The 15,243-nt window shown below is 44.8% G+C and overlaps 1 long non-coding RNA gene across 1 annotated transcript in view; it reads left to right on the forward strand.

Moving 5' to 3' along the window:
• Positions 1 to 9,922: 9,922 nt before the first annotated feature.
• Positions 9,923 to 15,243, forward strand: part of LOC132388766 (uncharacterized) — a 137,697-nt gene continuing 132,376 nt past the window's right edge. Inside the window, exon 1 of the long non-coding RNA XR_009510333.1 lies at positions 9,923 to 9,963. This is a non-coding gene — a long non-coding RNA (uncharacterized LOC132388766). The remainder of the gene's footprint in view (positions 9,964 to 15,243) is intronic.

Below are 15,243 nucleotides of genomic sequence, written 5' to 3' on the forward strand. Positions count from 1 at the left end.
GTTGAAGTGTATTTGAAGCGGTCCATGGCGTAGGTAGATTCTGACTGTATGCTGCACTTTAATGCAATGCAGTTGTAGTTTACTTTTACAAGTATTTACAATATAAATGTGATATCAAGAAGGGAACAAATACTGTATCAATCTTGTATTGTTTTATCAACAGTTTTCACCATACGTTAATGTGAAGAGTGAACAGTAAATGGTTAAGCTTACTGCGACCTTGTTTTAATTGACTACGGTTTATGTCGGCATTTAATTCGGCGTTTCCATTACACCCGAGCGAGAACGCTACAGCTGCATTCGGTGAACCCTTTTCCAAAGTTGTAGTGGATTGTGTTGGCCCATTGCCAGAGACTAAAGCTGGCCATCAGTATCTGCTAACTATTATGTGAACTGCATCCAGATTCCCAGAGGCAATACCTCACAGAAATATTAAAGCTAAAAATGTGTTGTGTTTTTTTTTACTTTATTCGATTTGCCTCAAGAAATCCAGGATGATAAAGGAAGTAATTTTACAACTGAGTTATTCCAGCAGGTAGTTTATGAACTGGGAGCAAAACAAATTACATCTTCTCCATACCATCCGGAATTACAAGGGGCTTTAGAAAGATTTCCTTCTACCCTCAAAACAATGATTAAGACATACTGTGTTGAACGACTAGGATGAAGGAATACATTTGCTTTTGTTCGCAGTAAGTGAGTCGGTTCAGGAATCATTGGGCTTTACTCCATTTGAACTCGTATTTAGTCGCAGAGTGAGGTGAGCTTTGACCTTGTAAAAGGAGCAGTGGATTGATGGGGATGTACATGTTAACTTGTTAGACTATGTTTTAAAGTTCAAAAATAATCTACGCGAATTCTGTAGTCTAGTGAGACAAAACTTAAAGATTTCTCAAAACAAAATGAAGTGTTGGTTTGATAAGCGGGGTTGCGAAAGGAAATACCATGTGGGAGATAAGGTGCTTGCCTTATGTTGACGAATCCACTTCAGGTGAAATTCAATAGACCGTATGAAATAGTCTCTCAAATTAATGATGTGAATTATGTTATTACAACACACAACCTACGTAAACTAACACACCTGGCATACATAAATATGGTAAAGCCTTATTTTGTCAATCAGGCACCGTCTGTGAGTGTTGTTTTCAAAATATATGAATCTGGCAACCCTGAGAATGAAGCAATTGACTCATCTGAGACTTTTCACAAGGCAAACATGGTCCCAGTTGGACTAATGAACACCGTTGTTCCAGAAAATATTGATAACAAGTTGGCTCATTTGCAGCCAAAGCAACAGCAACAGCAACAGCCGAAGGAATTAATTCTGAAGTTTAAAGGTTTATTTCCCGATGTTCCCAAGCAAACCGCGGTCTCAGTACATGTCGTAGATATTGGTCAAGCCAAACCGATTAAACAACACCCATATCGCATGAACGTAGAAAATGTAAATTGGCTGAGCAATTGTTGTAAGCGTGGGATCAGATTCAGTAGGTCTCAGAGGCACTGATTATGGGAAGGTAAATGCAGTAACAAAAACCGATGCCTGTCCTATCCCTAGAGTGGATGATTGCATCGATAAGGTTGGAATAGCTAATTTCTTACAAAGATCGATCAGTTGAAAGGGTATTTGTGTGTTCCATTGACGGACAGAGGTACAGAAAGTTCTGCATTTGTGACACCATCTGGGTTGTATGAATACAATGGTTTGCCGTTTGGAAAGAAAAATGCTCCAGGATCATTCCAGAGAATGATTGATTTTGTAATTCGAGGGGTAGAACACACAGATGCCTATATTGATGACTTAGTCACAGGGAGTGACACTTGGGAAGAGCATATCTCTGCAGTAGAAAAGCTGTTTGACAGGCTTTCCCAGGCCAGCCTTACAGTTAACTTGGCTAAGAGTGAATTTGGCCATGCCATTGTGACCTGTCTTGGCTATGTTGTAGGTCAAGGCAAGTTGGCTCCTGTTCAGGCAATTTCTCCAGTTCCTATTCTGACTGCTGAGAAGGCTCTTAGAAGGTTTCTGGGAATGGATGGATATTATCGTAAGAACTTTGCTGCTATCGCTCTTCCTCTGACTAATCTCCTGAAGAAGGGTGAAAAGTTTGTTTGGACTGAACCTTGTCATGAGGCATTTGATCGATTGAAAGTTATTATTTGAGATTAGGCCAATCAATGTAGTATTGTCAGCAAATTTAATTAGCAGATTGGAGCTGTGGGTGGCAACACAAGTCATGGGTGCACAGAGAGTAAAGGAGAGGGCCAAAGAGTCAACCCTCTGGGGTATGTCTGCTGAGGGTCAGAGAGACAGAGCAGATGGAGCCCATTCTTACCACCTGCCGGCGATCTGACAGGAAGTCCAGGATTCAGCTACACAAGGCAGGGTGAAGGCCGAGGTCTCTGAGCTTCTTGTCGACACTTCACGCCTTTGTATAGCTACTGCTCTGCCCATGATTGCAAGGAACTGGAGAGAACTTTGGAGAGCAGAGAACATCAGAGAAACAAGCCCCCACTCCATGGACTCTTCCTACACTTACCCTCCCTCGGAAAAGTAGGCCATGTACACAAAGAACCTCATAACCTGGGCATTGTTGCTGCAAACCCACTCCCACATTGGCAGAGAGATACAAAAGCCTTAAAGGTATACCTGGTGTACCACCAGGCTGAAGGACGGTTTCCTGTCTGTGGTTATAAGCCAAATGAATGATAAAATGGACTCGGCCTCACAATGTAACTCGACGTGACCCTGCACCATATGTCTATCTGCACCGCACTTTCTCTGCAGCCAGAATGCTTTGTTGCAGATATTGTTTTGTTGTATATGAGCTCAATGTACTGTTGTAATGTATCGATCAGTGTGGAAGGTACAACAGGCAAGATTTTCACTGTAGCTCAGTACGTGATGATAATAAACAAATTCCCCACTTTAATTGTGTGGAAATATTAGACAGACTGAGCTTCTGCTCCGGAACCACAGAAGGAAACTGACCTGTTGTCATTTCTGTGGAAAGCAAATCTATGGAAAATGCTTCAATCTCACATTACGATCTGCGGTAACTGGGAACAGGTGACCGGTGGTGGGTCTCCCATATCAATATCAGAATCAAGTTTAATAGCACCTGCATATGCCATGAAATTCGTTGTCTCTGCGGTAGCAGTAGAACCTAATTCTTAACAAAAGATTTTAACAATTGTGATTTAAAATGTATATATATATATATAGTACAAAAATATAAAAAAATAAAAATGTATTATACTATTCTAATTGTGTAAGTGTAATAAACTATTTTAATTGTGTGGAACTATTTGATCCGGATCTCACTGCGTTGTCTGAAGGGGACAAAGTTGAAGCTACACGTACACGTAGAGCAGTGACCTGCAGATCTGCAGAAAAACGTGAACAAGAAACGGGATCAGGTGACGGGTGGAGGGTCTCCCACCTGAACTGATGACTCTGCTCCTCTCCCCTCACACACTGCCCGACCCATCCGCAGCATTCCCCACATTATTCCATATTTACACTAGATACAGTCTCCTTTTCCACACCATGTCTACCCCGATCCCTTTCCCTCCACCCCCAGCTCACAGAGTCACGGGCTCGATTCCCATCCCCTTTTTCAGAGACTGGGATCCCTGATTCAAACGGTAATGCATTTCAATGTGTTCACCTCTCAGTCCTCGACTCTCTAAATGACATTTAGTGTTATCACATTTGATCTTTCTTCAGGTTATGACCCCACCTCTCCAGGGATCAGTCAGGTGAATCGTCATTGCCCTCTCTATAACAAATACTCTCTAACCTCTTTCTTATCCTCTATGGAATTAATTACCATCTTCTGCAGCCCCGTGTTGCCCCAACCACTCACCTCCCACCCCTGTCACTATTTCCACCTTCCCATCTCCCCCTCACCTGGATCCACCTCTCACTCCCCAGTTCCAGCCCCGTCACCACCCCTCACCTCTTTTCTCTGACTATTTCCCGTCCACTCAGTCCAGAGGGAGGGTCTCGGACCGAAATGTTGACGGTCCATTTCCCTCCACAGATGCTGCCCGACCCACTGAGTTCCTCCGGCAGTTTGTTGTTTGCTCTATATAACCCGTGTTAGTATGGGGAGCGGGATTTTACACCATATTGCAGGGTTAGGGTTAATGGGCTTTTCGGTGAGACAACAACATTAATCACGGGTTTCATCACTGAATCCAGTGTGGTGAGATGTAAGATCCCCTGTTATGTGTCCGGCTGTGCCGTGTTGTTGGTGGAGTGGGCAGCGTGATGTTTGTCTCGATTCGGGTCACAACACCAGAATTGCCAGCGTGGTCCACACAGTGTATTAGTCAACAGAGAACCTCCCGTCCCTGCAGTCTTTGTCTCCTGGTAAACTCAACACCCTGACAGTGTGGACCATAGATACCCCTTCCTCTCAGAGTCAGGGAATCATTCAGACAGCTGATCGCTGAGAGGAATTATATTTATTGGTCATTAAAGATCACCCAGATTCGTTTGGACGGATTTGATGTGGAGTTCCGGGTGTCACAGTGGAAGTGCCGGACGGCCGATCTCTCTCCGTTGTCCAAACATCCTTCCAGGTGAGGCAACATTTCACCTGTGAATCTTCCAGGGTCGCCCGTTGTGTCCGCTGCTCCCGATGTGGCCGCCTCGACACTGGTGACACCGGCTCCTCCGCAGTTGTGCGGGGTAGGGGTGTTTATTTTCGGGTGTCGATATTTTTCTTCCCTTTTGTGCGGGAGGGGTGGATTTTGGGGGTTGATGATTGGGATGCCGTCCTTTTTGATGCGGGGGGTGGGGAGGTAGTTTCATTTTTTTTTCTCTCTGAACGACTTTCACGTTTTCTTTGTTTCGTGGTTCTCTAGAGAAGAAGAAAACTCAGCGTTATTTATGGATACCTGCTTTGATAATAAACTAACCTTTGAACCATCCACTCCGAGCGGGACTTCCCGGTGTCCAAACATTTCAATTCCGATTCCCATTCCCGTCCCGAAGTGTCATCCCATCCCTTGCCAAGATGAGGCCACCCTCAGGATGCATGATCAGCAACTTATATTCCGTCTGGGTGCCCCCACCCAACCTGATGGCATGAATATCGATTTCCCCTTCCGGTGAACAATTTTACCTCACACCCTTCCCTCCCACTCCCTCTCACCCCCTCTGCCATTGTACGTTCTCTCACCTGCTTATCACTTCACTCTGGGTCCACTGCTCCATCCCTTTCTGAATATATTGAAGTGTACCTGTGAGTGTCGATACTCAAAATATCCTCACACGTCTGGTGTTACATGGTTCGACATTTATACATCCAGTTTAGTGCTTAAATATATAAAAACTTAAAGAAGCTTGAATCTTTACATAAATTATTATCGCAACTATACGAATAGAAAATATTGTATTTTGGAAGTGACAAATGTTAACGGGAGGAGAGCAACCATTTGGGAGGTTTGGAAATGCATTTCACCTCGTTCATTGCGTCTCTAAAATACTCTTTTTCCTATCAACACAAAGAGAAACAGAGCCTCTTTTCAATCAACTACAGTTTGTGGAGCGAGGCCAAGGAGTTAATCAGCTACTAATGATATGAAATGACGTAAAACTAGCTTGTAGCCTAGATTTTTTTTTCCATTTGGCTTCCAGAACAAAACTAAATTTATCCAGGTGCAGAAGAGGATTTTGAATGATTAGCTTGTGTATTTTTCTTTCATTATTTTCGACTCTTAAACATGGGTTTCGATGTTCATTCCGTGCTTAATATTGCCCCTTCCTGGAATCCAGTGGTATCCATTGGAAAGAGTGAAAAAATGCTTGCATTTGTGTACAGGTATTTCCCAGCTTCCTAGGACAATGGGTCGAGCGAAGGAATTTCACAAATACCTAAATAAAAAACAGTCACAGCTCCAGGATTTCACCAAAAACAATCAAATATCCTAATGTTATTAGTGGTATTTTTCCCCACCAGCCAACAGCCCCTCTTCCCAACCCCCGCTTCTGTAAAATTCGCTCTATTTAATATCCGGGGTTGTTAAATTCCGTGCTTGTTTATTTTGACTTTTTTCCAGAGGTGTCGGAGCGGCTCCCCAGTGAGCTCTGGTAGCACTGCACCCCTGAATGTATGAGACAGTACAATGTTAAATGCAAAATCCTGGACAGTGTCGATGATCAGAGGGATCTTAGACTCCAAGTTCATCGCTCCCTGAAAGAGACTGCACAGATTGATCGGGTCGATAAGAAGGCAAATGGCATGGTTGTCTTTATTAGTTGAAGCACTGAGTTCAAAAGTCATGAAGTTGTGTTCCAGCTTTGTAAAACTTGTTAGACCATATCTGGAGTGTTTCATACAGTTCTGGTCGCCCCCATTCTCGGAAGGATGTCGGGGCTTTGGAGAGGGCACAGAAGAGGTTTACCAGGATACTGCCTGGATTAGAGGGCATGAGCTATAACGAGAGGCTGGACAAACTTGTGTTGTTTTCTCCAGAGCGGCGCAGGCTGGGGTGAGACTGAATGGGCGTTTATAAGATTACGAGAGGAATAGATAGAGTGGACAGAGGGTATGTTTTTTTCCTGGGGGTTAGAAATGTCTGACATATTTAAGATGAGAGGAGATGTGAGGGGCGTCTGTTTATTTCCACAGAGTCCTGGGAAGCTGGAGTCTATGTCTGGGGTGTTAGACCCCACCAGTCACGTGATCCCATTTGCCCCTCCCACTTAACCATCGATGTAACGATCTCTTTGAGCATGTTCACAATCTCCAGGTGAGTGGTCACTCATCCTCCATGTTGTGTTGGGAAATCTGATATTGGCCACTGAGTCCCGTTAACTTCCCCGAAATCGTCTCGCTTCCTGAGGTTCCTCACATTTGACCTGGAGCTTTATGGCTGTTTTGCGTTCTCCCGGACTGGGGTGGGTGAGAATGAGCGACCCAGGTTGTGGGGAACTTTGATTTCACTGCCTGCTTTACCGAGGGACTGGCAAGTCTAAGGGGAGAATGGTTTCTGTGATGTGCTGATCTGTATCCAAAGGTCTCTGCCGTTCCTCGCAGTCACGGGCAGAGCAGTTACCATGCAAAGCGTGAAGTGTCCGGATGGGAAACTTCCTATGGTGTGCTGATAAGAATTTGGTGAGGGTCAAAGTATATCTGGCAAGGTTCTTGTTATTTTTGCTAATTCTGTCATTTTTAGAATCATTTATACAATAGTATGTACTATTCATTCAGTACCTATGTGTTGCTGGAGTATCATCAGTGATCGTCCTTGATCCCTTCTCCCACCTGGTTCCATCTGTTCATCTTGTTCAACCTCAGTCCAGTCTCCTCACAACCCCCAACTCCGCTTCAGTGATGTACACCAACCATCTGGGTCATCCTCAGTCCGCCTTGTATCCCACCTCCTCAATGTTATATATCAGCAAACTTTTTCTAACCCTTAGTCTTCATCGTGAAATGTTCTTTTGAACCTTTGGCCTCGCTGAGTCATTTCCAGAATCGGTTAGTGTTAGCTGGAATGCCGGAGGGTCATCAGGTCCCAGTTCTGTTGTGCATTGGTGTGGAGGTGCTAGTTTATGACCAGTGATGGACTGACACAGTGCAGCATTTTACTGGCAGCAAAGAGTACTGGGAGAGTTGGTGCTTGGGCTCTAATCCTGTAATCGGCATTCCAGGCAAATGGAACTGTTGGTGTTTTGGCTTTGACTTTGGTTTGAGCTTCTACAGATGGGGCTGGATGTTCGTCCTGCAATGAAGCAGAAATTTTGAGCAGCTGGACATTGGATGTGGGGAAATCCCGGATTGCACTACCCAGTGTGAGATGTGAGACTCTTAGTGTCGGTGAGTGGCAGATTCAGCTGTGTGACTCTGTGAGGTTGGTCCTGGAATATCATAGTTTTTGATCTAGGTAAAATGGACCCGGGGAACGAGCGGTTTGGGATTGGGAAGTGTTGAGTGAGTATTTCTGGTCTGGGATCAGATGTTTGTTTCTGGAGTTCCTTTGGAAGCAATGACTGCCAATCTGAGGAGAGGATGAGTTCCCATTTCATCCTCACAGGGAGAGGCTGTGAGTAACTGGGCTGTTCCGTGTTTGCAACAGTAGAAATAGACCCTGAGTCTGGTGTTCAAACTGTGTTTGGAAATTCCTCCCCCCCCCCCCTCACTGTTACACAGTGGAAATCAGGCAGCTGTGCTGGAGATCTGCACTAAAAACTGAAAATGTTTGAAGTCATTCTGATGAAATGTTATGAATTGAATTGTATTGTAAGCTGTTCCTTACCGGCTGAGTGTTTCTGGTAATTCCAGTTTCTTTTTATTTCTTGTTTATATTTCATGAAATGGACCTGTTTTAACCTGGAAATGAAAATGGCTGTGATACTTTGTAGGCCTCCGTTAGAGTCTCTGCAGGTCTCCCCTCTCCACGCCAGCGATATTGTCCAAGGGAAGGGCATTAGGACCCATACAGCTTGGCACCGGTGTCGTCTGTCAAGCACACACACGCAGCCTCTGCCAAGGCTCGAACTAGCAACCTTCAGATCACTAGACCAACGCCTTAACCACTTGGCCACGCGCCAGCACATGTGATAGTAGAATATTAAAGAAAGCACAACGTTTCCCTTTAAATTATCCTGGTACCAATTTGTTAGTTATTCCTGGAAATGTGTTCAGTACAGTTGTTGCTAACAAGGTTTACATGAATAATCTCAGGAATGATCGGCGTTATGTATGAGGAGCATTTGATGGTTCTAGACCTGTGCTCAGTGGGGTTCAGAGGGACGAGGGAGGGATGTATGGTTAAGTAAACCTACGGAATGCTGAAAAGTCTGGATACAGTGGACATGGAGAGGATGTTTCCATTAGATGCAGAGTCTGTGATCTGACAGCACAGTCTCAGAATAAAAATGCTTCCTGTTAAAATTCAGTTGCGATTTTTTTTTGCCAAAAGATGTCTGATCTATGGAATTGTTGCCACAGAGTCTGAGTGAGGCTGCCATTTGGGAATATTTATAACAGAGATTAATATACTCATGATTGCTAAGTAGATTTAGGTTTACAGGAGGAAGGCAGGAATATGGTGTTGAGATAAAAATCAGCCATGGTTGAATGGTGGGCAGACCAGATGGATCGAATCACCTGATTCTGTTCCTGTGTCTTGTGTCTTACCATGACTGAATGATGGCTCCTTCTTATCCCATATCGTTCTGTGACATGTGAGGGACAATAAAAGATTGTTCACTGAGATCAGTATATTTGCCTTCAGTGTTTAAATTTCAGTGAGTTTTGTTCCTAGTAACATTAAGAAGAAACGTTTGGTCCTCCTTTGTCTTGTTAATGTGCTTCATTATCTTTCACATTAAAGTTAGACCTGCAGTGAGAGATTTATTGGAAGAAAAACCACGACTGAAGACGAGGGAACAGCAACAAGTGAACCAGCCCGAGGATTGAGAGCACTGATTGGAGAGAAACCAATCTGACTCGGAGATTCCAGTGATTCCAGAGAAAGTTTGGTGAGTTTTATATACCTCTATGAAGTCTCCGCTCATTCTTCTATGCTCCAATCTCTGGTCACTGAATTACAGTAAGGATACTAATAACTTTCTCCTGACTGAATCACCGGAATCTCCGAGTCAGATGGGTTCTCTCCAGTTGATGCTCTCAATCCTCGGGCTGGTTCACTTGTTGCTGTTCCCTCGTCTTCAGTCCTGGTTTTTCTTCCAATAAATCTCTCACTGCAGGTCTAACTTTAACATGAAAGATAATGAAGCACATTAACAATACAAAGGAGGACCAAACATTGTTCACTGAGATCATTATATTTACCTTCAACGTTTAAATTTCAGTGAGTTTTGTTCCTAGTAACATTAAGCAGAAATGTTTAGTCCAAGTGAACCAGCCCGAGGATTGAGAGCATCAACTGGAGAGAAACACATCTGACTCGGAGATTCCAGTGATTCAGTCAGGAGAAAGTTTGGTGAGTCTCGTTTACTCAAACACTGGTCCTTTAGACAATACATACCTGCACAAAGGAAGGTAGGAAATAGTTGGGAGTGAGACAGAATGTGCCCAGAAGAACCAGTTATGCCTCTGTCAGAACCAGTTGTGAAGAAGCCCCCCCCCCCCAATGTTTCCTTTAAACTTTTCGCCCTTCACGCTTAACCTGTGTCCTCTGGCTTTTTTTCTCCCCTAGCCTCAGTGGATAAAGCCTGCTTGCATTCACACTATCTATACCCATCATAATTTTATATACCGCTCATTCTTCTACACTCCAAGGAATGAAGTCCTGAACTATTCAACCTTTCTCTGTAACTCAGTTTCTCAAGTCCCGGCAACATCCTCGTAAACCTTCTCTGCCCTCTTTCAGCCTTATCAATATCCTTCCTGTAATTCGGTGACCAGAGCTGCACACAATACTCCAAATTCGGCCGCACCAATGCCTTATAAAACCTCACTATAACATTCGAATTCTTATACTCAGTACTTTGATTTACAAAGGCCAATGTACCAAAAAGCTCTCTTTACTACCCTATCTCCCCGTGGTGCCACTTTTAGGGAATTTTGTATCAGTATTCCTAGATACCTCTGTTTTACTGCACTCCTCAGTGCCCGACCCATCTACCTTATATGTTCTACATTGCTTTTTCCTTCTGAAGTGCAACATCTCACGCTTGTCTGTATTAAGCTCCATCTGCTATTTTTCAGCCCATTTTCTAGCTGGTTCAGATCCCTCTGCAAGCATTGAAAACATTCTTCACTGTCCACTACACCTCCAATCTTTGTATCATCAGCAAATTTGCTGATCCAATTTACCAAATTATCATCCAGATCATTGATATAGTTGTCAAATAACAATGCACCCAGCACTCATCGCTGCGGCACACCACTAGTCACAGGCCACCACTCAGAGATGCAATCCTCCACTACCACTCTCTGACTTCTCCCATTGAGCCAATGTCTAATCCAATTTACTACCTAACCTCCCATGCAGGACCTTGTCAAAGGCTTTAATGAAGTCCATGTAGACAACATCCACTGCCTTCCCTTCATCCACTTTCCTTGTAACCTCAAAGAGATTTGTTAAACATGACCTACCACACACAAAGCTGTGTTGACTCTCCCTAAAAAGACCCTGTCTATCTGTTTACTCTCCCTAAAGAGACCCTGTCTATCTAAATAATTGTCGATCCTATCTCTTAGTACTCCTCCAACATTTTACCCACTACCGACATCAAACCTACCGGCCTATAATTTCGAGAATTATTTTTAGAGCCTTTTTTAAGCAACGGAACAACATGAGCTATCCTCCAATCCTTCGGCTCCTCTCCCGGTGATAATGACATTTAAATATATCTGCCAGGGCCCCTGCAATTTCAACACTAGTCTCCTTCAAGATCTGAGGGAATACCCTGTCAGGGCCTGGAGATTTATCTACTCGGCTCAAGATAGCAAGCACTTCCTCCTCTCTCAGTACTTGTTTGCCTTATTTCCATTGACTCCATGCCAGTTTCCTAAGTAAATACAGATGCAAAAAAAATTAAGATCTCCCCCATTTCTTTCAGTTCCATACATAGCCGACCACTCTGATCTTCAAGAGGACCAATTTTATCCCTTACTATCATTTTTCTCTTAACATATCTGATGTAGCTCTTTGGATTATCCTTCACCCTGACTGCCAAAGCAACCTCATGTCTTCTTTTAGCCCTCCTGATTTCTTTCTTAAGTATTTTCTTACTTTTTGTATACTCCTCAAGTACCTTATTTGATCCCTGTTTCTTATACATGTCATAATCTTTCTTTCTGTTTATCAGAGTTCCCTCGAGAACCAAGGTTCCTTATTCTTATTCATTTAGCCTTTAATCCTGAGACTTTGTTCCCAGGGTGTCCTCATGGGCCGTCCAGAAATGATTTCAGCTGGTGACAACCCTGTTCTTCGCTGTGGGGTAACCCTCATGTGGAATCGGGATAATGGTCGGACCTTCAACAAAGTGAGTCCAGTCTCCGCTGTTAGTCTGGCCAGTTTACTCTTCAGAGTGCCATTGGCTCTTTCCACTCTGCCAGTGGCCCATGGGTGGTGTACACAGTGGAATTGTTGCTTGATAGCTAGTTCGTTACATACCCCTTCGTTTGCTTTCACCACAGAGTGTGGGCCATTGTCAGAGCTCAGCATCTCTGGCAGGTCGTACCTGGGAATTATTTCCCGTAATATTACCTTCACAACAGTCAGCAGTATTAATGGTAGTTGGAAAAGCTTCAACCCATGTACTAAACACTTCTATAATAACTAAGCAGTATCTATAGCAATGTACTCGAGGCAATTCAATGAAATCAACTTGTAGACACGAAAAAGGTTAACCTGTCAAGGGAGTCGTATCCGGTGTGCAGGGTACAGGTTACCAACCATTCCCTCCTTTTCCAAGTGTGTACAGTTATTTACATAATTGACCAATGTTGGTAAAAACTGTGTAGGAACCCAGACCTGTCCCACTGGGGTGATCCAAAAACCTAGATCGGGGTCTTTCTGGAACCCCATCTGGGACCACAGTTTGCGCTCATCCTTAGAGGCGTCCCCCTGAAAAGTACGCACCTCCCTCATGTCTGGCAAACCCGTTCTGCTTGAGTCACGGAGGATTGCTTGACGGGAACCCGAGCGGACTACAACTACCGAGGATTGTGCCGCACTTTCACTGTCTAACCTGCTAAAGCATTGCCTGTAGTGACCAGGTTAGACATGCAGGTGTGGGCTGCACATTTAATAATAGTCAAAACTCGAGGTAGCTGTAGAGCGGTGAGTAAGTTGTTTACAAAGGTGACATTACTAATGGGGTGGCCAGAGGAAGTCAGGAATCCCCATGTTCCCAGAGAGCCCCGTAGTCATGTACAATTCCAAATGCCTAACGGGAGTCTGTGTAAACGTTCCCACTTTAGTCTGTTGCTGGGATACAGGCACGAGTCAGAGCAAACAGCTCAGCCTTCTGGGTGGAGACAGCTGCTTCAAAAGAGGCCTGCTCAACTATTCAACTGTTCATCACTATCGCATCGTTTCCCTGCTGGGTCCACAAAAGAGATTCCATCCTCGTAACAAGTTGCCTCAGGCTTGAGGGAGTACTGCAGAATGGATGGGAGAGTCTGTCCTTCTTTCACTGTGACCCAGACAGGGGGCAGTTGGTGCGGCCAACTTCATGGCCTGAAATTGCCCAGAGATTTGGTACACCATCTTGGATTTTGTCAATATTAAAAGAGAGTTTTACTAGATGTCCCGTCTTCACTTCCGACTCCTTCAAGTATCGGAGTTGGCCCACAGGAAATCTTGCCAGTCTCCTTTCGTGCAGGAGGCTTGTTTTGTCAGGGTGTAGGCAGGGAACCCAGGGCAAACCCTGATGCTGGTATGGGGAACCACCAGTCCTGTCTGTCCCCAAAGGAAATCCAGAACTTCGGACAGTAATGAACTGCCCTCTCTTCCTTTAACCTGTCCAAGCACCGTGAAAGGGAACTTCTGTCCCTCGAGGGGTGCATAAATATGGCTTTCCTCGGATGAGCACCCCGTAGAGTCAAAGTACAGAGTCACATGAGAGTCGGCCGCTGGCAGGTGGGGTTCAAACTCAGTGGAGTCCAGATTGTGCCCACCACTGGGGGGGGGGGGGGTCAGAAATTGGGGAAGCTGTCGGTTGTTCGCTAGTTGCAGGGTGATACCATTGTCTGTGCATAGGCTCTCGACTTCCAACAGACAGAGCAAGTCTCTCCCTACGAGATTACACCCCCGACTGGTGGTGACTGTGAATGAAACCTCACACTGGTTCCCCTGGAATTCCACCTGCAGAGGCTGGTTATGTTAACACGTACATCCTATGCCTTCAAAGCCAGACAGAGTGATTGTTGCGTCTGATAGCTGGAATCCCTTTTCTGTTACTGTTTCCTGATCGAGAGTGGTTGTGGTTGCCCCCATATCAATCATAAATGGAACTGGAATTCCAGCAACTTGCAATGTTACATTGGGCTCTTTCTGAGGGGTGGAAATCACAGTAGGAAGCATCTTTGCTTGTCCATTTCTAAGCGGGTTGTTTTCCCCACCTGTCCCGTGGTAGCTTTCATTTCTTCTGATCCCCAGATATAGCCCGCTCGCATCCTTCTTTCCACTGAACATATTCACCTTTAATATTAGTTCCCTTCAAGGTTGATCGGGATTCGAAAGTCGGGTCGCAATGATATGTCAAAGCTCGTCGCATTCGATTTCGGTCATTGTCAGGCCAATCCATATTATTTTTAATCGTTTTGGCTATCTATATTGGTAAGCGATAGAACAGTAGGGCATTAAACTGGCGGGACAGATTCCCATTATTAAAGGCTTGGTCTCCTGCGAAGGTGCCGTAGCAGGCCACAAATCACTCCCAATAGTCTGGTCCTGATTCCCCAGGGTTAGGCTTGCATTCAGGTACTTTAGTGATGTTTACAGGTTGCTGGAGAGACCTTTCCAAGGCTTGAATGATCTGGTCTCTCTGTTCATTCTCATTATGGTTTCCCGCCTGTAACTCCTAATAGGTTTGGTATCTCAAATCTGCCTTACATTTCCTGCCCTCAGCAGCTGAGAGAATCATGCAGCAGAGACTGAATAAATCTTGTGGAGTCGCATTAAACATTTTTGTATTGCGGACACACTGTACTGGATTTTCTTTTCTATCTGGGGCCTGATTCATGATCATTATCATTTCTTGAGGCTTCCAGGGTGCATACACAGGTATCACTGAGGGCTGTCCCTCCTGCTCGTGGATTGGGCAGTATTCAGGTGGGAATTGTCTTTGTGGAGCCATTAACTCTGGGGTTTTATTGTATTCTTCTCTCCCTGTCTCGGAATAAACCTCTCTATTCCCTTTCAGGATCACATGGTAAAGTGGCAGCCCCCCCCCCCCCACTTCCCTGTCCCGCTGTTTTACCCGAGCGGCCATCATTGGGGTTTGGGGGCACTGGGTGCACTTGGCCCCTGGTAGGGTGGGAGAGGTACGGGGGGGGTTCCCACTCCTCATCACAGTCACTGTCCTCAAACAGGGCCGGTTTGACAGACATGGGTTTGGGATCCCTTGTTTCCCTATCAGTATGTAACGAAACCCAATTTCCCTCGGGGTCAATAAAGTACGTTTGTCTGTCTGTCTGTCTGACGTTCCTGCCCTTCTCTCCTAACTGGGCCGGCATTGGGTTGCTTACGTTGTTTTTCCTGCTCTCGTTTTTGGCGCACATCCACCCATTCACACTTCACTTTTAG

This window comes from Hypanus sabinus, unplaced genomic scaffold (genome assembly GCF_030144855.1).
Source record: "Hypanus sabinus isolate sHypSab1 unplaced genomic scaffold, sHypSab1.hap1 scaffold_400, whole genome shotgun sequence".
Taxonomy (NCBI): domain Eukaryota; kingdom Metazoa; phylum Chordata; class Chondrichthyes; order Myliobatiformes; family Dasyatidae; genus Hypanus; species Hypanus sabinus.